Here is a 27,178-nt window from a genome sequence, read left to right on the forward strand (position 1 = left end):
CCTATTTTTTCTTTGTCTTTGCTCATAGTTTTATACTTGTACATTTGCAAACACATTTGTATAAATTTAACTGTAGTCTCCATCTGTAACAATGTAAACATATTGCTTATGCATTTATATACTAGTGTGAGTGAAATGTGATAGCAGTGTGACTACTTCAAGACTATTACCTGGCATGCAACTGTATTTATCATAACTTTTTTGAAAGCTCATTCTTAAACTTCATTAGTTTTTATATTTTAAACTGCTCTCTGTATGATATCATTAGATTCTAAATAACATGGATATGAGTCAGGCCCCATCATATTTGTCTGTATTCCATCTTTACATACTCCTCCAAAATATTTTCTTTATTGTAGATACGTTCAATTTCAATTTCAATTTCAATTTATTTTCATATTTCTCGATGAAAAATTACATCAAATATAACAAAATTAAATGAAATACATGACATACATAGAATATTGCAAATATATAAAACATAATAGTGGTCGATCTGGTAAGTTTGGAATCTGTGAATGAATGCTAAAGAAATATGAAGGAACCTACTTAAAAGCGAGCTTGTTGAGCACAGGTCCCAGTTAAAAACGAGTTTAAGATTGAGAAGGGGAGCACGGGTACAACAATGATCGGAACATAAGAGAAAAACAAAATAAAAAAGTACAATTATACAGTTATATAACAAATTCTTCTCTAGTGCAGGTTAGGGGTCAGAATATTCAAATGCACTATATTAGTTTTTATGTATTTTCATTTTAGAAATATGAAAATAAATATAGTAATAGCAAGTAAAATGAAATGAAATGTGAAAGAATCAAAAACAGGAATGTAAATCATGGACACATGCAGATAGGTTCTACCATGTTTCCTTGTACGTGCTGTCAAGTAACTGTACCCCTAATACTACACCTCACCAACTCAAAGTTTGAACACATGTGACCGAGTTCACAGCCCTGGGCCACACCAAAAGGACAGCACACTTTAAAGTGTAACACTGTTTCTTTCTCTCTCGAACTCCTTCCTATCAAGCAGATAAATTTGTGTAATACGTCCCAGCAATTGCGTATTCATGCATTCGTAGGGCCAAGTGAAGGCTTTGCTAGGAAAACGAGGTGTCGGACGCAATGAAACATTTCCTGCTCCCGGTTTTGCCCGATCGCCCGTTCATTTCCACAAACAATTTACCTCTGATTAAACAAGCGGAGTCATGATTACTGCTGCCCCATGAAAATCGATGCAATGTCATAATTCCCTCACGCTCTGACAGAGTCCTTGGGAGAGAGGCTTGAACGCCGTGGCTGGAGCGGGGATGGGATGGACGATTATGCAATGACCCTGGCAACAGAGGCGGACATTAAAGGGGGGGGGGGGGGCATAGCTATTCATGAGTTCTCATCTAAAGTTCATTAAATCTTGGCAGCCTGTTTAATATCAGCAAATTTCTCTGGCCGCATTCAATGATCCTTGTCTATCTCTCTCTGTGGACACGCACAAACAGTAAAGCGACAGCTGCTGCGTAAAATAGATTACATACTTTGGGTATTGACCCTTTATTATCTGTGGCTTACATCACCGGTATGTTGTTTGCCTTCTAATGATGAATTATGAGAACCAATAGTATAAACTCTGTGTTCATATTACATGATATTTATCCCTATAGATGTGTTTCAGTAATGGGAAATGTTATGAATACATTACACTACCATGACTGTAGGAACTATATCAAGGAGATTTCAACCTCTGTCAGTGCTCTAGCCATGCTGTTACGTATTCATCTTACTTTTTTTTTTTTTTTTTAATGAATGAAGGTAGTTATATTTCAATCAATGATATTACTTTCATTGTGGGCAATAGAACGGCAGTAAGTTTTATTCTCACATGAGTTAAATAGCACATGAGAGAAAAAAAAATCACTGTATGTGCTCCTTAAATGCATTTGTGGAAAATGGGAATTGCCTGTTAAAACTTGTTTCCTAAACTTTGCATGTTTTAAACATCATTTATTTTGTACTTTAGTGTCATATGATGAAACTATTAATAATAGTTCTACCAGGAATGTAATACCAACTTATAAAAGTATGATGATAGCTTTATTTTTCAACTGTATGGACTGTGTTTTGAAACTTTTTTAAAAATAATTTTCTAGCTTGTTTGCTATAAGTTTTAATGGGTGATCAAAGCTATTTGTACAGAATAAAAACACATGTCTCGCATATTTGTCTGCATGATGCTAAGTTGTTGACATGTAGTTTTTGAAAATGTAGTTAAGCTCATATAGCAAATGCTTTATTCATATTTGTAAAATAATTCTAAAGTACATGGGGAGGGTCAGAGAGGCATTTTACGGTAATCAATCTTGTCAGCGCACATGGATGAGATTTTTTGCTGTCTGTTGTTTCACAGGCCTAATGGCTTGTTCTGCAGATATGCAAGAAGATGAATTTGTCCAGCTGATGCACCTTTAAGTTCTGTCTTTATAGGTCAATGAATTACTTTTTGCTTGCAAGGAAATGGGTGAGGGAATCCCTCTCATTTATTTCCACCATACTCGATCCTTCCAAGCACACAAGACTTTGCATCTGTTCTCTCAATTCCATGTTAGTGGTGACAGCCAGCTATAAGAAAAGTCCCCCCAAAAAGAGGAAAATTTCTTTTGAGATGAGAAGAATGTGATACCTTAGTGGACCTTTAGCGCCCTATGAATCATAGCGGTGCAAAATTACTTTATTTTGTCACGCTCACAGCTCCGCGTTATGAGCGAGATGAGGCGAAGGTCACGGGATAACGGAGGAGTAACCTTCGCCGAGTACGAGCCGAGCCATGCCTGGAAAAAAAAGAGAGGAAGAATTGCGCCGATCCCGGGCCGTCTGACTGGCCCAGCTAGCCAGCCCCATTGATTTCTGACGGTTTCAGCTTGCCGGGAGAGGAGCTAAGCAGATTAGTGTTGGGGTATTGATTACTGACTGGATGGTTGGCAGAGTGACTGGAGAGATGGAAGAAAGGAGGGAGCGGGAGAGAAAAGTGGAGATAGATATATATCGAGAGAGTGAGAGATAGTTTGGGAACATATGAAGAAAAGATGAAGCTAAGCAGAAATAAAAAAAAAAATATGGAGCAATGAAGAGAGGAAAGGTGAGGAAGATATGAATGAAATGTTAACATCAAAAGGAGAAAAGCAAGGGGAAGAGAGAATGAGAGGGAGGAGGGTAAGAATATGTGATGAAGAGAGAATGAGGAAAATATATTGTGAAAGATGAGATCAAGGAGAGAAGTTGTAGATCAGAAGTAGACATAGATGGTACATGGGTTGACTTTAAATTCAAAATGTATGCAAAAGAAAGTAAGACTATTTATCATGATAAATCTATGTATGTATGTATGTATGTATGTATGTATGTATGTATGTATGTATGTATGTATGTATGTATCTATCTATCTATCTATCTATCCATTTATCTATCTATTTATTTATCTATCTATCTATCTTCCTATCTATCTATTTACGTTCATTATAACAAGGTGTTTAAATTAGATTAAGGATGAATGAAAATGAATGTAAGCATATTGCAGAGATACCAATACGTAATGGGTGGTGTCTTGTGTTCATTTATCTCAACTTTATCACAATTCAAGGTGTAGGACATTATGTTATCAAATGTCAGAAATGTCAATTAATACTGCACAGTCATTCTGCATTTCTAGTGGAAAAGATATACCTGATCTGTTATCGGCTTCTTTTCTTTCTTCTTCTTCTTCTTTTTTTTTTTTTTTTTTTTTTTTTTGGGGGGGGGGGGGGGCTTTTGCAAAATACTCAAATGTGAAAAAAAGGAAGCCTTTCTAAGACTGGATAGGCATAAGTGTGTTTTGTCAAGTACAGGCTGAAGATGTCATTGGGCCAAGAGTTCATGTTCAGATGGTGGGTGTACAGTACATCAGTCACAAATGAAGCAGTTTAATAGGTGTTAAAATGGGGTTGATTTATCTGACATTCTTTGTGGGAAAATGTGATTTTCAAATACAATCTTGAACATACAGTTAGCATACTGGGCTTGACTGCCAGAAGGAGCTTGCATGTGAAAAGAATGGTTGTTTGAAAAAAAAAGAAGAAAGAGTTAAGTGTTAATTGATGACTAATCCATTTCAAAGGGCAAATAAATGTGTAATAAACAGTTAATTCCTGCACAAAAACATAATGGAAAAGAAATTTCATGGCCTGTTCTGGCACACCTGTCTACTTCATTGGTAATGGTAAAGAACATTTCCAAAAATAGATGACACATGCTTTAGGTACAACAATGAATAGAAGTATTATTGGTGTGAGAGTTGTAGATATTGACATTCAGAGTCCTTTAATTCGAATCCACACTACTTGAAAGTAAGCTGTGCTTTTTTCCGCAGCACTTGACAGTGGAGGAGGCAAAAATTGAAGAAGAAGGGAGAAAAAAAGAGATTTCGAGTGTAATAAATGAGGTCAGACTGTTGGGAATGGTGTTTTAATGTGTGTCTGGGGGATATTTACTAAACATTCGAGCTTGATTCCAAGGTCACGTGCTGAAGCTGGCTGTTTACACAGGTTACTCCACTGTAAGATGGAAGATCTGAGATGCGAGGATATCGGCATCTTGTGCGTGCATGTGTGCATGTGTGTGTTTGCCAGTGTTTAAGTGTCCGATACCAGTGAATAGAATACTTCTCAATAAGTTTATAGTACTATAGGAATATAGTACTGAATTTGAATATAGGAATATAAGTCTATCCCTTTGGAAGAATATTCTTTTGAATGAGTTTTTGTTCTTTTCTTTTTGAACTCAATCATCCTTCAGAGGTAATGGAAGCAAGTTTTTTTTTTCCCTATGTACTGCATATATATATATATTTTTTTTTTTTCAGATGTAATATTTAGCAAATTGGACATCTGTAATAATTATGCAAGTGGTTGAATATGTGATTGAGAACTGCAATGAAGGAATAAATTTTCTCTGCTAACAGAAATAAATCTAGTAATTTCCTACCTTAAACATGGTATGCATCACATACATCGCATTTGGGTGGCAAGTGACAATACTATTGCCAGTTGTTATTTTTTGCAAAAATTGTTAAGACTAGCAAAATTAGGAAAAAATGAAAACGCTGCATACTGCACTGAGTATATATTATGTGAGGGAAACATTAGGGGCTTATTAGGCTTTCTTCTAGGAGTAGACGCATACACGTGTGTATGTATATGTGTGTGTATACACACTATCTGTATCTAAGTAATCAAGTAATCTTAATTACTGGATTTCTTATGTTGTATTACATTGATTATGATTATTAGTATAATTTCCATATCACTGAACAAAATTCATATTAAAACAACAAAAAGTTTGTGTGTATGTGGGTCAATTGTTTTTATTTGCAAGAATGCAGAACTTTGTGGATCAACTTTGGTGCATACTTGAGGAACGACCATTACTTCATGATGAGCATTATAGTTTATGTCAGGCAGGTGTTGGCCCAAGAAGGCTTAGTGACTGTATATTATCTGATATGAAGAGAGAGAGAGAGAGAGAGAGAGAGAGAGAAAGAAAGAAGATAGAATGCAGAATTATTCTTTCCATGAAAAAATTATTAACACCTTTTATACCTTATATTGATTATCAGATTTTCACAATCAACTATGATTTTTTTTTTCTCTTAAATTGTTTGAAGAGAATGAAGCAATATGCCTTTCAGAAGTCAATTCCACAGTGTCAACATGATACACATGGAACATTTTACTTATAGTGTTTTTCATGGATAAGTACGGAATGCCTGAAGGAGTGTTTTTTTTTTAATGCAATCATTTAAAAAAATTGTCTACAAATTCAACAATTTGGAGCTATCCAATAGACAGCTTTGTTATTGGGCATGAAAGCAATATAGAAAGAGAGAGAGAGAAATATATATATATATATATTAAAAAAAAAACCCAAAACCCAACATCCATTTGCCCGATGGTTGCCATGGCTCCTGGAGCCACACTTTACTTCTTTGCTAATGGTCTCGTCTCTCCTGCCAGCCTTTCAGAGTTGGCAGACTGTATGAAGCGACGCTCAGAGAGGGACGAAGAAACCCACCACTGCCCCCCCCCCCCACTATTCCTGCCTGCCACCAGCAGCCTGCCACTGTATGTGTAGGTTATGAGTCATCTAAAAGACAAACACATTCCATATTTTGCAATTACTTCCCATTAGAGTGATGGGTGATGCCGATCCAAATTACAAGGGGTCAGGGGTCGCGGATGCCCGGACGGACGGGATTGAGCCGAGAAACCGTGAATAGAATGAAGCGGTTTCCCCCGACAGATATTAAGCATTGTGTTAACAGAGCAAATGATGAGGAATGGGTGATTCTTCCTGCATCTTATTTGACCTGATTTGAATTTGTGTGTTAGGAAAGAGCTATTCATCTTCATCTTAAGCGAGGCTGCCATCATTTCAAGCATAGGCTTACGATGTGTGATCTGCTGCTTTTTTTCTTTTTTTTTTTTGCTTCGTAAATGTTTCCTCTATTTGACATTGATTAGCCTTCAGTTGAGAACAAAACACAATTTGCAAGTTCTGTTTACATTGTGTTCTGCTGTCAGTAATGTTGACAATTCATCATTATGTTATATTGTACTGGAATGTTCAGTAATGCAGAAATACAGAACCAACCAAACAAACAAAGCTGAAGGTGGAGTGCAGCTGACACATTTGGTTTTTATTCTTTTAATGAAACTTCCAGCATTTCTTATGCAAACCACTTCAACACAAGTGTATTCTTCATCTTCATGATGTTTTTCTAGTGATGAATTTGCATTTCCTTTGCCGACTGCCCAAAATATATTATAATATAGATATGCATTTGAAATGAAGAAGTGATCAATGATGTTCTATTCACTTTTGTTTGGGAGATTACAAGCATATTTGATACTGAAGATAAAAGAAAAAAGAAATGACCCAAAATCAGTTCCTGAGTTTGGATGTTTACAGCTATTCTGCAGGCTGCTTTGAAAGAAATCACAAGTACGCTAACTTCCAAGTTCTGCAAGACGAAGTGAATTATAGAGGAATAATTTCAAAAGATCTTTCAACTCTTTTACCAATGATAGTGTATGACACTAGAGTTATTTTATATTCAGTAATCACAGAGCATTGTAAATTGATATTTTCAGTCGTATACATGTATTCACATATGACAGTTAACAAGTAGTAAAGTAATCTTTGAATAAGTATTGATTGAAAACAAAAGGCAATCAAGTAAAAGTTGCATGTCTCAACTAAGTAAAATGACATCTTGATTTGTGTGTAACTTTGAGTAGTTTTTTTTTTTTTCTGTACACATCAGTGGAACTACAAGGTGCAATGTGTAAACACCCACAGCTTAACACATGTCTCCTTTTTGAGTGTACTCATTCTGTATAGTTGCATGCACATCTGAACTTATCATTTCTTTCTACACCTACAGCCAGGTGTGGGGTGTTTTTGGACATGTACCCATCAAGGCAGCCATCCATATTTCATGTGTGAATGCATCCATTCTTTTTATATCTGTTTTTCAAGCATTCTGAATATGAAAAGCCATTTGCTCTTTTTTTTTTTTTGCATTCACCAATGTTTACTTCTGACCTAGTTTTGATATTGCAAAGTCTTTATATAACACTTTCTGCTTGCATACAAACAGATGTAGAAAAGCTTATAGCATATCTGATGGCATCATAGTCTACTGAAGAATAAGACAAAATATTTCATGTGCGTATGTGCACACATACACACACACACACAGACACATATGTATATATGTGTGTATATACATATTTACACATATACAGTGTATATGCTATATATGTATACATATATAGAGAGAAAATATATAACAATTTAGCAAGTAGTTGAATATGAAATAAAAATGCACACTTATCTGCATATGTATGTGTAATTTTGCATGCATGTGATCAACAAAGAAGATTTTTGAGAACGTTAAGGACTAAGACACCAATATAAAATTGTACAAAACAGGAAATGAACAAAAGAGATTCTTTCCAGAATCACAATATTACTCTTCATCATGAATACAGAAACCATTTCTAATGACATGATTATAATACTTCCATACAAAAGAGAAAGAAAAGAAAAACTCATACATTCTGAAATGTCAAGACCATGCTCAGCAAACGAGCTAGGGTAGACTCGGCGGGAAATGATACACACGATGTGGACCAAACCAAGTCGTCCGTGTGTATGTCAATTAACCTTGTGGCTTCTCAATCTCGGTCGTTTGGCAACCGCTATTGTTTGCTGCCCAATTGTACAAACAAAAACCAACCTTTCCTCAAAAAATGAAAGAAAGAAAGAAAGAAAGCAAGAAAGAAAAGAAAAGAAAACTAAGAAGGGAAAGACCATGCACCCAACCCCATGATGAAAACCTCCATGAAAAATAATGCGGTAACGCAAGTTGTTCTCCCGACGATTGAAGCGGAGCTGAAAACTCCATACAGGGGATCACGCAGAGCAAACAAGCTCCTCTCTCCCCTTCACTCTCTACGTTCCGCTCCTACCTGAGTCACCGATGCTATTACTTCGCTAGCTCTCCCTCTCTCTATAATATCTTACTCTCTCTATCCCTTTTGTTCTTGGGTCAAAGAACAAGGGACTCTCGCTGCCGTGTCTTGGATATGCATCATGTGCAAGAGAAGATTTTTTTTCCAGTTTCTCCGTCTCTCAACATCTCTTTTCTCTCTGCTAGCTCTCTCGCTCTGACTGTCTACCATCTTCATTTTTCCCCTCATCACCGGTCCAGATTGGATGGACGTGTTGTCTCACCTGCCTGCTGTCAGCTCATTCATTTTTCTAAGCATCTTTGTTCACCTGTGTCCATGTTCCCCCCCCCCCCCTCTCGATACGTGTTCATTGATTGACTGCACTGTCAGGATCTCCGGCCTGGCGGTGATGGTGGTGGTGATGGTGGTGGTGGTCGTACTTCACATGCAATTGTCTCTCTTGCCAAGTTGCATTCCCACTGCGGGGAAACCATGCATCCACTTCAGAAAGTTCATCGACAATGATGTGTGGATGAATGAGGTTGAGTTAATGATCAACTCCAGTGATTTAATATGTTGGGTGCTGGGGTGCATTTGTGCTGTTTTATTTGTTTAGCCCACTCTAAGTGCCAAATGACCAAATGATTCATGAATATTTTGATTTGGGACTTATATGATGATTTCTCAAGTGGTTAAATTTGTGCTGAATTTGTGCTTTAGGACCACATTGATAGAATAGGAAAGAAATGACACTTTTCAAAAGAAAAACTAGCAACCTCCCACCTTGGTTATGATATTCAAAACACTTACACTTTGGGATGTAATATTTTCATTGGTCGACCAATAAAAACTGGGGAATGATAATGCCATGAAATATTTTGTGTATCAAGTAGGCTTATGTATGATGATACAACTCTAGCTTGACAGAATAGAATCCAGATGATGGGGAGTAAATGCAAATCATTTATTGAGAACTGAAAACTAATGTAGATACATTAAGTATGGAGAAGACTTCAAATTTCCCTTTTACACATCCATTCAAAAAATGAATATGAGGATTTTCTCTTTCAACTGCAAAGAAGAAACTTCAGGAGTCATGTCATAGATTAATAAAAATTCCTACAGACAAGAGAGGTATTATGGAAAGAGTTATAGTATGAGATATTTACACACTACAGCAGTAGGTGTGATGTAGGATGCAGATAGGGTCAAAAAGCCACAGAATTAGAACAGTTGTTTCCCACTGCATACCCACTCTGACATTTCATGTAGAATTTGATGCATATTATCAATATCTAAATATAATTCTAATATAATTCATATTTAAGGTATTTTGCACAAATTTGGAATCTTTATATTCTGGGAGGGCATCACTTCTTCCAGGTGTGTATTGTAATCAATTTCTGCTTGCATTTTACACAGTAGTTGTCATTTCATCGCAATTTGATGAAAAGGACAAAGACAGCTGTCATGTCCATGCTGGAAAATATAAAGAAGATTAAGGAGGTTAGATGCATACAAAATAATTAAATGGCATATTTTGTCACAGAGCAAATGCAGGTCGACTGTATCTCCCAGCAGCAGATCTGCTTGCCTGGGTCTGTTGGGATGGCAGGCTGGTGTAATATCACTCCTGCACATCTGCATGACAAAGGATCATTGGTGCTGGCAGAGGGGTCTTCTTATGGTGTGAACGGGGCAAGGAATTCCCCCATTTCCTTTTTTGTTTTGTTTTTTTTGGTCACTATCCCCCTCCCTTTTCTTTTTCTATTTCTGTAAAGACATGCAGAAGGGGGGAAACTCCCTGTGGAGGTGTCTCTCTCAAAAAGTGGGTTAAAATCACTGTCACTCCGGAGGGCGACGAAACCCGAGCGACGTGACTCACATTGGCCGTAAAGCAAACTTGTTTCAATATTCCCCCGTTTATTGTTTTAAGGTTACTGTAGCAGAAACATTTGCCGCGCGTTGAGGTGTGGCTATGGCTGGAACAAAAGGATGGGCCAGGATGTAGCGAACAGCTGCAACATTTAATTTGTGGATCATTCCTGAATTATCAATGGGAAAAAAACAAACAACCTCTCAGTAGTGGTACATTTGATGTCACACAGTCAGAAGAAAATGCTTTGAAATAGGATGGATTTTTCTATTGGTGAAGAATGGTTCCATGTCAATTGCAATTTTTCCACACAAATCACACAAGAGGATGAAATAAAAAAGTGTTATCTTTGTTTTGTTATATACAATATATATGTACATACATATCTATCTGTGTGTGTGTTTGTGTGTGTAAGTAAGCACATGTATACATGAAGGGATGCCTTTAATATATCAAAGAGAGGAAAAGCCTTTAAATGCATCCCTTTTAGAGCAGTTGAGAAGCCCTGCAGTGTGCAGGTATGAAAAATGATTATATTCCCCAGGGGCACCAGTTAAGAAGTTTGACAGAAATAGAGATAATGTATGAGCATGTGTGTAAGGGAAAGAGAAAGAGATATAGATAGAGACAGAGGGAGAGAGATGGGAGGGTGGAAGAGAGGGAAAGAAGCATATAGAGAAGAGAGAGGTATATATAGAGAGATATGCTTGTGTCATTAGTATAATGTTTTCTTGGTACCTGCCTAATGGTAAGTGGGGGCAGAATGGGACATAAGGCAAAAGGGATGTGAGATACTCCTCAACACTTTTTTTTTATGTGACTCTGGGATCTCCCATAGGCTTTCACAATAGCCATCATGTTCCCATAGGTAATAAGATCATTGATCAGGTTTTTTTTTTGTTGTTGTTGTTTTAATTTTCTCATAACAATTCCCTATTCCTTAATACTGGTGGATGAAGGTGGTGCTGTAAAAGTGGAAATTTTCGCGGTGTTGAAATTTTTGCGCATTTCGCGCAACCAGAAACTAGCGCGAAAATAAAATCCCGCGAATATTTTTGCTTGCCATATGTTCCTGTGCGTGATGTCTAGATTCCGCGGAATTAAAAACACGCGAAACTCTTCTGACCCGGCCAAGTGCGAAAAATTAGTCGCGCGAAAATATCCACTTTTACAGTATATGGAATATAATAATGGTGAATATTCTTTTCTCAAAAGGTATTGTGGATCAATGTGTCTCTGTTGTTCAGCTGTACATGTTTGGGTCTTCTTTTTTTCCTTTCGCTTTCTTTTTTGCCTCATTTTCTTCCTCATTGAAACAGAATGTAAATGAATAATGATCATGATGAACATAAAGTATAGGGATCATAGTTTTCTTCGTTCGATGAAGAATTGTTTCACAGCAGTGAACTTTAACCTTTCTGTCATACCAGCAGTTCTCTTAGAAATTTACTTCCAGATTGAATGCTTTTCTTAATGTAGAATGATGTAACAATCACCTCCAGTGATTTTGCAAGTGTGTGTGTGTGTGTGTTTGTGTATTTATCACTGATAGAAGGAGTTTGATGCGTTGGAAGGTAGATGCTCCTCTGGAAGCAGCAGTATTGCCTCTGTTACTGTAGGGTGTGATTAACTTGTTTAGTGATTGATCGTATTCACGGGCATGCCGGAAAAAAGTTCCACTGCTGTGTATCACATAAGGAGTGGGACTGTAGAATAAACATATAGATCACTGTAATACCAGCGCTCACCTCTCTCTTTCTTTCTCTCTCATCCTCGACTGCCATCAACCGCAACTACCCTCCATCCGACCCCACCTCCTGAACTCATGCGTTTAATATCATTGCATTTAGGCAAGAAGGGTATATATTGATTTGAGGATGTTGGCTCAAATGTGTTCGATGAGAATATTTCTTTTCCATGATACCATGTCAGTGAGTGGTAAATTTCTCATTTCTGCGTAGGTGTAAGATATAAAGGGCATTAGAAGGTGAAATATCCCCTTGACAGTGTATTACATGCAACCCCCACCCCCATCCCCCCCCCCCCACACACACACTCCTAAACTTGAAAAACCAATAGTTGTAAGCACAGGATCCAAAAGCATGGTGTAGAGAGACTCTCATCTTTGCATTAATGCCTTTCTGGTCCTTAAGGAGCAATAAAACCCCATTCCCCACCATTCTGGTAACTTCTCTGTCATCTACCCAACAAAATGTATGAAGCGTACTTGCCGTGAACTCTAACTCCAACTCCAACATATCATAACATCTGCCGTAATCCTTTCTTTCATTTCCATTGCATCCCTGGCACCGGATGGTTGCCACTCTCCACCAAAAGGGGGTCCAGAGCCACCAGTCCATTTATGGTCACTTTCCATCACTCTCATCACCCCCACCACCACCCCCACCACCACCCCCACCCCCACTCCACTCCCGCATCCCATCCTCGAGTCTCTGCCAAGGTAAGAGGAGGACAAGGAAGACCGATGAGTATATGGTGCAAAAGAAGGTCCTATTGCGTCTTTCTTCTCCTGTTCTTTATCAAGCAAGCGTAGGCTTGGTTCTCCATCTCTCTTGAAAAGAGAGAGAATATTTATTTTTAGAGCTCACTCCGAGTTAGCTTCCTTCCGATACTGTTAATGTCTAACCCAATGCCATCATCTCTTCTGTTGTCCAGCGTGACCAGAGTAGGAGGTACCTGTGGGAGTGTGGTTAGTTCTCCAAAATACAAACCCCTCACCTTAGCGATACCTTTTATACAACACCTAGAAAAAAGAATGTTGCTATCCGAGTTGTTGATTGCTCATCATGTGACATTCTTTTAAAAGTTCCATTGCACGCTGTTGCCTGTCAGCTGTGCGCAGCTTTGTGTGAGCAAAAAATGGATGTTGCATGGCTGACGTCGCCAATTTCCGTTGATTTCCATGTTAAACTCACGATTGACGAAGTTTTTGTTCCATTGCACAGTATTCTGATGTCACAATGAACAAATATTTGCCACGCACACTCAATAATTCCAAGCATGTTACTACAATCGCATATTTTGTCACTCAATTCTGTAAACAACTTCAATTGATTTGTTTTGTGTAAATACACGGCAAATGTGACTGTGCTACTCATTCGCCTTTCATGGAAAATGGTCGCCACTTTTGTGCTCAATTTAAGAATCTGTGTGGACCACATCTGTTGTATAAAACAAGTGGTGTATGGTCTTTGCTCCTGCAATGGAACAAGATTTCGCACTTAGTGAAAAATGAGGCACCCTCTTCAGCGCGGCTTCGTCTTGTTGGATAGAGCACCTTATCTCTCACCTCATGAGAAATCTTGTACCATCGCACTCGTGACCATTCACTATTTGTATACCATGCATTTAACATCTTTTGTCTCAGTTAAATCTGGGCTCCATGTCACAAAAAAGTTGCTGTGATAGGAACTCTTCCTGCCATGAATAATGACAACAATATTGCTTTGTGATTGGCTTTTGCTACAAGAAGTTGCCATTCTGCCAAGAATTGCTGTCATGCCATCTTTGTATGAAATGAGACTCTGGTCTAATCATTATGCATAAACTGAAACATAGGAGCACAGTGCTGATAGGTCCTCTGGATGTGTCTGCTGGTGCAAAGAGATAAGAAAACCAGAAAAGAAGAACAGAAATGTCTGCAACAGGGAGTTCCTAACAGTATGATATGATATCATGGCTAAGATTTTAATTAGGAAGCATTTTATTTCAGCTTTCTCATGATTATGTAAAGTATCAAGATGTCTCATAATATTAACATACATATATGAATATACAATACATACATGTACATACATGCATACATACACACATACATATTAGTATATTTGTTAATATATATCTATTTACATAACATGTAAACACAGTAACTGGAATGTAGATCAAAAAAAATAGAAAGGAACAGAGAAAGATGAAAGATATAAAGCAGGTAGAATGAGCTAGGTGGTTAGGGGGTTTTGGAATTCATTTGTAATGTACAAGTTTTAAACTTCTAAAGTTACAGGAAAAGCACATTCCTTACAAATCCTCTACAGTGGGATAAGCAAGAGGCAAACAAACAAACAATGTAAACAAACTTTAAGAGATAACATAAAGCCATAAAATGAGAAATCTTTCATCAGCAGCTGTTTAAATCTCTTATTCCACAGTTTAGGCACGTCCTCATCCCGTCAGACAAAATGGAAGAGTTGGCAAATGTTGCCATCTTAACAGAATCTTCAAGTATCGCATACACTGACTGCAAGATTCCCGGATGAACGATGCGGTCGCCACAAAGTAAACAGCCCCCAGGAGTGTTTTGTTTGTCTGTCTTCAGGCCTTCGTTCTCATAAGCCTTAATTGGTCATCCATGCTGTGTTTAGATCTGTCAAGGAAGAAAACTGCCTAGTTTAAAACATGTCATGAAATCCATCAACTTGTGCAATAACATGAAGTTACGATTGAAAATTGATATTTTCTAAATTGCTCTGAAATGGAGACATATTGGTATATTGAATATATTTTGGGTTTTACCAAAATTTGTCACAAAAAAAAACAAAACTGAGAAGTATCTTGATATTTGTGATTGATGTTGACATTGGCTCATCTGTCATCATATTTTGATAAGTAGCAAACCCTCAAAAATGTGAATTGGAAAACTGATCACAAAGACTTCAAAAACACCCACTGTTGTAGCCTATTGTAACCTCCTTCATTTCTGGTTTAGATTATGAAGTTGTAGCTCCATGTTTAAATGAAATATTCTGTAATCTCACAAACAGACAGTGCATTGATTATCAGCCAAATATCTTGTATATCAGTGCTGTTTTGGTCCAAATAGATAATGCAAATCCTCCAGTAATTAACTTTTAGGACAAAAAAGTTGGCATCAATTCTACGTCTTCACTGGTCGCAATCAATCTTTCTACACCATGCTCCGTCATTTAATCTGGGTCATGCAGGGTGCATTTGCATACCACAGGGTATGTCCCCGACACCAGGATGGAATTTAGCAATTCTAAACAGTCCATGACTTAGCAAAACACTTGGGTGATGACACATGATTTCATCTGGATGACACCGGTGCCAATTGAAGGCCATGCTATGTTGCTTCCAGCTTCTTCCAGTGGCCAAGGAATATTGCCCTCACTCCCAGCAGCATCCAAGGCCAATAATCCAACCCAAAAGTGCAAAGCTTTTTGTTGACAGAGCCTCTCTGTGAAAGTCTTGTTTATGTGTGTGTACCAAGAATAAACTGCATAATAAAAAAGATAAAGATGTATCATCAGGGTCTGAAAATAAATTTTGCTTCCCTCTGCCCTATCAGATACACAGAAAAGAATCTTTGATTTTGATACTCTGGAGCTACTATTTATTACTGTGATATAGGATTCATTGATTCAGATATTGTGGTCTGGACAATTTATTCTGCACAATATGAAAGGCACTCTTCCTTTGACCAAAAACAAAAAAAAAGTAAAACAAAACAAAATATAACAGTTGAATGAGTAGATATGATCAAGAGCAACATTGTGCCATGAGAGGAAAAATCTCACAATTTAAATCTTTTGATATTTGTGGTGGATTCATGAATGTATCAGATATTCAAGGACAATTCTGATGGAAGGGAAATAAATCATACTTGACGTGTGTGTACAATTCAATTTGTGGTCAAAGATGCAATCCTGGCAAAATTGGTCAGACGACATTCTATTGTTGAAAATTATGTGGTGTGTTCATGCTTTGAAGATGGTTGCAAGCAAAAAAAGTCTGTGAAATAATTTCAATTGTGTAATGTGCCAAGTTACGAGACCTGCACTGTTATTCATATTATCAGCTGAGATGAATAAATCTAGAAAAATTTGGGTCTGCCACATGATATTTCAAATTTTGTAATTTACATGGTGATGAGGTTGTTTCACATGCAAAAATTAAGTAGGAGTAACAACGTATCGTCATTCATGTGATAGGCATCGCAGATGTATCACAGACTTAGTCGCTTACAATTTGTAAGAATTTTTGTTTGTTATACAGAAACACAATAACTCACATTCTGCTACTGATTAAGTTACAGAATGCAACAAGGATGCGCTTCTGCTCTTTTTCTTTTTTATCTGTAGTCATGTCTTTTTTTTTTTGCTCCAGGCTCATTGAAATCAAGTTTAGTCACCTCTTTGTGAACAGAGGTCACATAAGGTCAGAAACTTTTACTCCACTTACGAGAAATACAACATGCTCAGTTGCTGTTTGTGTAAAGTAGAACAGATATGATGATCATGCCTCAAGTGCAAACATAGTCTATCAATTATGTCGCACTTTCATCATGTATCATCGCTATGTGCCACTGTGATAAAACATTTCTCTCTCGCAATACATGACTGAAATCTAAACTCATCGCGAAAGACTTACATTTTTATAATCCTGGCAACTCCAGTATATCCAGTCGTTCATCTCACTTGGATATGATTTAACATGAGACCTTCAGACGTGTGCAGTTGGTGCTCGGAAATGGCTGCGCATGGCAAATGTATCATTCGATAGGGGCTCGACTTGGGGGCCCCCCCATTCTCAGGGGGTTATTAATTTCCCACTTCACTTATCATCGGGGCGTGCACTTCCAAGTGATGTAACGACATATCCTCCTCCAGTCCCCATTGAATTTCAATAGGCTATGAGAAATTTGACTTCATGTTTACCATAGAAGAATTTTTTTTTAAGTTTTCTTTTTTTAGACTTCAAATCTTCATTTCGAGGAAGGATGCCTCATTTATGATCAAATAAAACAGATGTAATGATTAGTTCCTGAAAGAACGAGAATGAATTAACTGATGTTTGATGGGCTAGATTCAAACGTGTATAAACCTACCACTGTTGGTGATTAATCTGTACCCTGTATACTAAGTATTACCAAGACTCCCCATGGACGAAGATAGAAGAATAACTAGTGGAATGAATGAATGGATGAGAATTGAAATTTGAAAGTATAATATGTTTGTAAGAGGTCAAATTTAAAGAATTAATCACATTCATATAGGAAACCTTACAGCAGCCCATCCCATTAAGGCAAAGGCTGGATATAATTTGGTGCCATCACAAAGGCAGATGTCTGTGGGTGAACTTCCTTTCATTTCAGCTGTTGTGCATTCATCCCTTCCATTCACCCCCCCCCCCCCCGTAGAACTTGCCATTTTTTAGTAGTAGTAATAACATTTTACAGTAGTAATAACAACATAAAAGTAATTGTAATTATGCGAGATATGATGGTGACAATAATGATAGTTAAAAAAGAGATGGTGTTAATGATAATAATAATGATAATAATGATAAGAATAAAGATAATAACAGTAATAATAGTACAATTGTAATAACTAATATTGGAAATAATAATGACAATAACAATGATACCACTAATCAGGCCCGTAGCCAGGGGGGTTGCGTCGGGTGCGTACGCACCCCCCAAAATTCTGAAAGGTCCACTTTTTCATAATAACTGTTTTTAGCAATTCTCAAGATAACAATCCAAATAAATATAAAGACACATTATATGCTACGTAAATGTGGAAGAGTACGTTTAACAATGTTAAAAATAATTGTACGAAACCCTTTTGTTGTATGAACCATCGGATCGTCCCCATGCACACAAACACAATAATGTTATGTATTAATTTGTGCGAGCTATCATTATATTGGCACTGCATGCCATGGCTCTTGGCGCGTGTGATCGGTGTTTTTTTTTTTTCCACTGGCCGCCCGAGTACGGGCGATTCGTGGATGACATGGAGGTTGACACTTGCATTTTTTTCACAGGAACAGAGGTAAGTGGATGAAAATCTAATAGCCTCAAGTTTACATATATGATAAAAATTAAAGAAATTTCCACGAAATTACTATAATCGAAAACCTGAGACATTTTATATCTACTTCTCACAAAGATATAGTACATGTATATATATATAAGTACATGTTGGCATGATAATGCCTGGGGATAGATTATTATGTCAACTATTTTCCATTATGAATGCATGCTCCAATCAAATTGTGAAAAGGTGATCATGAATTAGCATTTCTTACGAACGATCAGGAGAGACAAAACAAAATGAAAGACCTGTCTTACTCCAGTTCTCTTGTAACACTCATTGGGCCATTATGCATGCCTAACGAATTATAATAGCTGCTTTTTCTAGCCCTTTTTGCTAGTACCAATATTCGAGAAAAGATCATCTATCAAGTAACTGTACGATCTCCGTGCATAATCTAATGCTTTTAAACACACTTGCCTACTCGCCTTCAGCTGGCATTTGCTTACGGTTCCAACAAATTATTAGTTATATATTTTCTCATGTTGTAACAGTTCGATTGGTTCTCATTTTGAAGTGAGCCAAATCCTAAGAACATTCTCACTTATAATTTCCAAAGAGTACTATGCAGGCACGCAAACTCAATTTAGTTGTATTTCATTTAAATGTAATGGGTAAGAGGGTATGAGAGAGAATGCTGAGCTATGAAGTAAAATGGTAAAGTAAAAAGTTTGTCAGATAGTATTACAAAAGCCTGAATATTGCAAGAGCTCCGGAGTAAAAACAGTCAGTGAAAAACCCTATGTATGATAGCATTGTGAGAGCGTTAGACTGCATTGTGACGCATCGTTATTCAATTTACATTCTTTATTGATATATTTTCATAAATATCTCAGGTAATGAGTCGGATTGGATTACAATTCTCACTTACAGCTTTGTAGAAGTCTGAGTCAACAGTATCACACAGTACTTCAAGACGTATTATAGTACAAACGATTTCTTGAGCCTGCACCGTTTCAGGCTCTGTTCTGGATACGGCGGTAGAAACTCATTCTTTTTTGTTGTTTATTTTATCATTATTTACTAATCTCTTTTCTAACTTACAGGTAGCGGATTTCTTTGCAGGCCAAATTCGGAAATGTAGTGTTGATTATTACTAATACATTTTCTCATGTTGTGACAGTTCTATTGGTTCTCATTTTAAAGTGAGCCAAACCTAAGAACATTTTCACTTATGATTTCCAAAGAGTATTATGCAGGCACGCAAACTCATTTTAGTTGTATTTCATTTAAATGTAATGGGTAAGAGGGTATAAGAGAATATGGAAAGTGCTGAGCTATGAAGTAAAATGGTAAAGTAAAAAGTTTGTCAGATAGTATTACAAAAGAAACTAATTCTCTTTTGTTTGTTTATTTTATCATTATTTACTTATCTCTCTTCTAACTTAAAGGTAGTGGATCTCTTTGTAGCCCAAATTCGAAAATGCCTAGAGACAGCTAGTAACCAAATATGCTACTATAGTTTAATAAATAAGAAATAACCATTCCAGTATGTATCTTAGTGTGCACAGTAAGACAGATCAAATCAAATAGGAAAACATCTGAGCACTAAGCCTGAGGTCTGAATTTGCACTCAACTTCTTCCAATGGCTAACGGATGTTTAATTTTTGAATTTCACTGACCTCCAAATTTCACAAAGAAAACCTTCTTAGCATGATGGTTAATATGACATTTGACTGATATTGGAGATGTTTGCGAATCGGATCTACTACCTTTAATATTATTAAATCTAAAATGATTATTTGAAAGTTCGGAAATGCTGGAAATATCCTACCACAAGGAGGCAAAATATAAATGGTTCACATTTACAATTCATTTTGTTTTAAAAATTTTCTTATTTATTTTCGTTTTTGACAAACTCGCATACCAGGCTTCAGGCCTGCTAACGCGGGTATACAATAGAAAAAATAAAAGTTAAAACAACACCAGGAAAATCACTATTCTCAATTTTGCGGCGCGCTACGCGCGCAGAGTCTCGAACACAATTAAACTTTGCAACTTCCTGGCAAAATGAGTTTTTACTATATCCTAGATGAAATACCGTAACGCGATTGCCAACAGACAAAAATACAAATTTGCTCGAGACTTTAAAACGTCATTAAAACAGTCAAAATTCACAATTTGCGGCGCGCTTCGCGCGCAAATTGTTATACAACTTTTGTAGTTCGGTCGTCCAAAGAATATATATATATATATATATATATATATATATATATATATATATATATATATATATGTGTATGTATATAATTGTGTGTGTGTGTGTGTGTGTGTGTGTGTGTGTGTCATCATTGGTATTGGTACCGAAGGTCCGTTTTTTTAGTGACCGCACCCCCCCTTGAAAAATCCTGGCTACGGGCCTGCTAATGATCATGGTAGTTGTGATTATAGTAATGATTATTAATGATATTAAATATTTACTTTTAGACAAAGTATCTCTGCACCTCTCTGCATTTCTTCAATTATGTATTGAAATTGATTTGAATAGAGTGTGAATGTAGTGTGAATAGAGTGTGAATGTACCTGTTTCAGACTATGAATGTACCAAGTTCCTCCAAATTTACCTTCCTGGAGCTATAATCTGGTCATAATACTTTTCAAATTCAGAATAGACAAACTGGGACTGTGAGGGATACAGAATATTGAAATGATTATAGATACATCCATTTAGTAGCTCATAACAATGATAGTGATAATACAGGACATTTATGCAGCTACTATAATAATATACTCTACTGTGCATTACAAAGTACTAATCAAGACATGCATAATTTAAACATAAGTAGCATCATTCAAAAGATGAGCTTTTAACCTGGTCTTAAACTCATTAACTATACCTGCTTGCCTCACAAACAAAGGGAGATTATTTCCAATAATTTTGGTGCAGCATACAAGAATGCCCTGTCACTAAGGATAGCTTTTGATTTCCCTGATGGATATTTCAATAGTGTTTGATCCTGTGAACTTCGGAGATGATTAAAATGTTGATTTTTAACTCTACAAATTCCTGTATGTTCACTGGTGCTGTACCATGTTTATGGTACTTCATTATGGTACTTAATGAATTTACTGTAATTGTTAACAAAAATAATGCCTCATCTCTACTTTAGTTGTTCATTTTTTTCCATTTATTCTCTTTTTGCACTTTTAAGTCTTAAATGTCATTACTTTGTACAGATGTGTTTCATTTGAAACTTCAGTCATTGAACATTAAACATTGAACATTAAAGGACACATTTAAGTTGATTTCATCAAATTGGATTATAATTGAATAAAATCCTAATAAACTTATGAATTGCATATGGATTTAAGGGTTTAAATTCATATTTCATTACATGCTCCTCTTTTGTATTTCATGTGGTCATGTGCGTCATGTAATGCTTAATCTTGTATAAAAAGAAATCTATATCAAGCTATTAGCTATTTGTAATAACTGTGTATGCATACTGGAGTTTAGATTAACCTTTTGTGTGTATGTGTGTGTGTGTGTGTGTGTGTATGTGTGTGCCTATGCACTTAGCTTCACTTGCCAGGCTTGCTTATCAGCATTCAGTAATCAATCCAAACTTGACGTAGTTATAGATTAGCAATCCTAGTCAGGTATAGCAATGTGCCTTTGTCCAACAGGGATGTCGTGGTAGCACAGCAAGGATCAAGGGGTTTGATAATATCAAGGCATGTACAATTAGTTTCCAGACATTTGTGCTGATCGATGAACAGAGCATAGTAACAAAATAATAGGTACTAATGACCCAAGTTCAATGCTAAGTTAACAGTAACTTGATTTTGTATTTGCATTTGTCCGTCTGCGGTCTTATTCTACCCCTTTAGAGTTATAATTGTATCAACTGAAGTTGGAATAATAAAGAACGTTAAAGTGAAAACATAGTTCTGGTAAGGGTTTGAGAACCCGTCTCGCACTATTTCATATATGCTTGCAATATATTGAAAGAGGCTACGAAGAAATTTACCTGGCTGATGCGATTTGCCGGGATGATGAGTTGTTTTGGAGTATTTTGAAATAAAAAATAAAAGTTGGTACACCAACTTTTATTCCAGAAGGATCCAGGCTAACTCGGTCTCAGGGACAACTCGACCCTATTTCAGACAATTTAAACGCAGTTCGTGAGTGCCATATTTTATATGTAGGTGCATGTTCATTTTGTATGCACGCCAAAGAGGTTCTTTGATGGTGCGCGTTGTATCAACTCGGCCCATAACTGCGACCAGCCAGAATGCAAAGCACTCCCATCGTACAACACTGTAAAATCCAGAGGGACAACTCGGCCCCGCCGTCAAAGCGAGGCCGAGTTGTCCCCAAGTACAAGTCAGCCTGACACCGATCGGGTAAGTTCTGGGATGCGAACCTTTTTGGTTAATATTTCACATTTTTGTCATCACTAAACGAATATCTTGTTAGTACAGCATTATTTCACACATTTCTTAGGCATACATGTACATTTTGAAGCAAAATTTGACAGTTGTACAGGCGTACCAGAACTATGTTTTACCTTAAAGTTACAATAACAAATCTCTAAACAAAACCAGAGAGGTGTTCAGTCTTCCGCAGCATTTTTGCCAAGGAGGAACTGATTACATGTTACTGCAGTCATATGCAATAAACTCTGGCTACATGTTAAGAAAGTGATCATTAACTTTAAATGTATGACGAGAGATGTAAAGACCATATGATGGTAAATGAAGCAGCCACAACAATGAAGACAAAAGAGGAGACTCAATCATGTCCATCAGCATCGCAGACATGGAGTGGAGATGATGACACATCACGATGGAAGTGATGATGATGATGATGATGGTGGTAGTGGCAGTGGTGGTGGTAGTGTTGGTGGAAGACAAGGTGTGGTCCAGATGGAGGAGTGTGCCTCTGTGACGTCTCCTGACAGATGAGAACGGTAGGTGCTAATCTGGCACATTTCGCGACACCAGCGACTCCTATTATCTACAGGAGTGTCAGAGAGCTGGAAGAGAGAGAGAGGAGGTGGGAAATCTGTCCACTGTTAAAGGATCTGCCTTGTGACATGTTCTGCTTGCAACACACATGAGAGGGGAAAAAAATGATCCAATCATCTAATTCCTTCCGTTGAGCTCTCTGGCATGCTTTCGAGAGCCTTTGTCCGACTCGCAATCCGCGGCTGATCCTGGTCTTTTCAGGGAGCTGACCAGTCAGGCGGGTAATGACACATTCTGCATCATTCTGCTACAGCTGCGGTTTAATGCACTGACGCAGTGTGTTAAGTCGAGCGTTCATTCCTGTAATAGTGGATGTGTTGATGCTGGCTTTTTTTTTTCACCCACAGTCCACAGCTCTGATATGTGAAAGGAAATTCATATATGATGAAAACAGAAGAGCTTCCTTTTGATCAGTGATAAAAATTGTTGAACAAATCATTGCCATATTCCAGAGGTAAGAAAGAGACTTTTTTGTCTTTCCCTACTTATGTAGTAGATGGTGCTGTAAACTTTCAAAGTCATCTTGTTTTGAAATTCACTCTTTGCTCACAATATATATACTTAGCAGAGATGTACTTTGTGATTGTTCCAACATTAAACCAAGGAAGAATTTCAGTTTGAGTGTAAGAAGAGTAGGAGAGAATGTCAGGTGCTCTTCTTTTTTATCTTTTCAAAGCTTTGCAAAGTTGATAAAATGTGGCATTAATACCCTCAAATTTGATGTGTTTTGCAGTGATTTAATATCAACTCTCATACACAAACCACATTCCTGCTTGGTCAGGTCAAGCTATTAACAGTATGCCACCATATGTCATGTACTCTGTAGCAACTCTCTATGGGCAATAAGCCTTTGATTTCAAATTGCATTTCAAAAGTCGATTGCATTGGTAGATAAAGCCCATATGTGTCCTCTTTATGTTTAATGTGTATTAAATGTGTCTAAGCATTGTATCGTTTTGTATCTGTATGTACATAGCATGCAATTCAGCCTTTGGGCTGGTTTGTTTCATGTTTGCTTTACCAGAATAAACCAATATATATCTCTCTATCTGTCAATCTATCAATCAATCAGTCTATCTATCTATCCATTCATTTATCTATCTATCTGCAGCATCACAGGAAAAAACCAGTGACTGTAGACTATGCAAATTATGATTTGTATTTAGTGTTTGAATGTGACCATGAGCATGTGTTGAGCATGTGTGTATATGTATAAAGCCACCTCAAGTTTGTTAAGCCACTACCTACGGGAAGCTGGTGGAATGTGTGCAAAGTCTACACAGATTCTAGAATTCGGCAGGAAATTTGTTGATAACCTCATTATTATGACTGAATGGCAAAGGTAAGGCAGAGGGCCTTGTGAACTATGATTCAACTCCATCAGACCTAATGATGGTCCATCATGGCCATAATGCCAACCTCTGGATTGTCATCCTCATTACTATCTGAATACCCTCTCTTTCTTTCCCTTCCCCACCAGAAGGAAAAATATATGAATCAGATTTTATGACTAATCGTCAAGGGTATTGTTATTTGGTTCATGGGCGGGCTTTTTGTGGCCTTCATTTCTCTTTTTCATTTCATTTTTCTCTTGTTCTTTCTTACACACAGACAGACAGACAGACAGACACACACACACACACAACCTCACAGTCAGACACAGTTGAGTATGAACACCTGCAGTCCTTACCCCTCACCTGCCATTTCTGTCTTTATTTCTCCCTTTTGTATATCTCTCACTTTATTCTCTCTTTTCGTATATCTCTCATTTTCTTCTCTCTCCATATATCTCCATCTCTCCTCTTTCTCTCACACACATTATATGCATTAAAACACAAGGGATTTCCCTCTCTTTCCTTATATCACAAATACTCTTACATTTTTACACACACACACACACACACACAAACACACACACAACACAAAATACATGATTTTCTCTATGTTTAACTTTCTCTCTCTCTCTCTATCTATATATCTATCTATCTCTATCTCTCCCTCTCTGCTTCTCTTTCTGTCTCTCCAGGGAATAAGGGCCAGAGTACATCATGTGTTCATGCATAGCACCACAAGTGGTTTATATTGGACCATGCATCACGGCTGTAGAAGAATCTGCCACTTCAGAGTGTAATGTCCTTGAAGGTGTGGAAAAAAAGACATCACAAGGAACCCCCAAAACAATAACCAAAACAACAACAACAACAACACACACACACACACACACACACACACACACACACACACATACATGAAAAAGTTGAGGGGGTCCATCATAATCTGATTGAATATCTGTTTTTCTCTCAACCTATTGCTACTAGAGGATTTTTCTTCTGCAAAAATTATCCTTATGTCCTCATTAAATTTCACTGCATGTCTTACATTGGAGAAAGCTGAGAAGGAGCAGGTTACACACATTAAATATGTACAAAATAAAACAAATACCAAAATTAAAAAAACAAACTTTCAATTTCATCTTGTAAAATGTGTTGCTAATAAAATTCTTTTATATTGCCTTATGAATTATAGCAACAAATGGCAAATTTCATGTTCAAAGATACAGCACCAAGCCACAGCACTGTGGGTTTTTTTTTTTTTTTTGGTCATTTCATTTTGTTTTGTTGTTTTTCTCAAGCTAGCAGGCAAATTCCCACAGGATACAATATTGCAAGGATGACTTTTGTGTTTTGTCGCCCCATATACTCATGTTGACAAATGTTCTCGCTGAAGCAGGTATGATTTTCAGATGAACTTTGGTGGAAATTACAAGTTCTGAGAAAAAAACAAAACAAAACCTCAGAAAAAGGTGCTCCTTTTCTGATGTTACACTGCTTCTATTGCATTATCTGAAGTAAAGTGTTTTTTTTTTTTCATTTTATTTTTACATTTGCATGAATTGGTCTTGCTAGATATCAATGCCAACAAGAATGCAGACAGACTCATAAGATGTTAAAGGGTTCTTCAAAAAGATATTGCTACAGCCCCCCCCCCCCCAAAAAAAAAAAATATGGCAACTAATCCTGCTGAATGAGAGTGTTATGTGATTCGCTTCATATGCATAACATCAATACTGTGTCCAGTTCCTTATCTGAAAAAAAAAAATGTACACATCTATTCATATCAAAGAAAAGAAATATGTGCTGCTATCTACCCCAGATATGAACCTGTTTATGTATACACTTACGTGTATACATTTATTTGTATATATACATGTATTTTGTTTGCCATTTTCACTAGCATTTTCAAAGTCGAATGTGAAGCTGTATTTAGATATACATGTATTAATGGTGGATTTGCATTTGTATGTCCAGAAGGAAGCTTGCCCACAGACTTGCATGCTTATACAATATTGGATGCACTTGAGTGGTATATCAGATATATTGCATTTATCATCATGAATATTGCACGAGTCGAAGATGAGTGTAATATTCATGTTGATGAATGCAATATATCTGATATACCACGAAAGAAATTCAATATTATTATTATTATACATACAAACCACTTTCCACGACAACACCACATTCAATTTCAACAAAAAAATAAGGGTTTCACTCACCATTATCCAATAGACTACCCTGATTCGACATGAAAGTGATCAAAACTTCCAAATGATCCATTATCCAATGAAGTACACGTACAGTTGGAGTCCACTCCATGTAAAACAACATGTATCAGTAACTTGTAACAGTAACTCAGTAACACGGTGCACTTGCAACAGTAACTGGTGTAAAAGTTTCAAACACAGCTCTCAACTTATTTACAGTATTAACAGGTTTGGTGTTGGTGTTACTTTTGATAATAGTTTATCGTAACATTGCAGTTATTCAACATGAATGGGCGTTGTTGCAACTGCATCGTACGACTGGTATGGGTTGTAGATCTTGTGCTAGATGCCTGAGTCACCGAGCCAAGAGGAACAACATTATTGTCTG

At 37.0% G+C, this 27,178-nt stretch overlaps 1 long non-coding RNA gene across 3 annotated transcripts in view; it reads left to right on the forward strand.

The window, feature by feature from the left end:
• Positions 1-27,178, forward strand: part of LOC140238029 (uncharacterized) — a 93,794-nt gene that overhangs the window by 46,797 nt on the left and 19,819 nt on the right. Inside the window, exon 5 of one of the 3 annotated variants that reach the window (XR_011901879.1) lies at positions 2,745-3,058. The exons of the other annotated variants lie outside the window; for them this stretch is intronic. This is a non-coding gene — a long non-coding RNA (uncharacterized lncRNA). Of the gene's footprint in view, positions 1-2,744; positions 3,059-27,178 lie in introns of those variants that run through there. 3 annotated transcript variants of the gene reach the window in all.

This window comes from Diadema setosum, chromosome 14 (assembly GCF_964275005.1).
Source record: "Diadema setosum chromosome 14, eeDiaSeto1, whole genome shotgun sequence".
NCBI classification, from domain to species: Eukaryota; Metazoa; Echinodermata; class Echinoidea; order Diadematoida; family Diadematidae; genus Diadema; species Diadema setosum.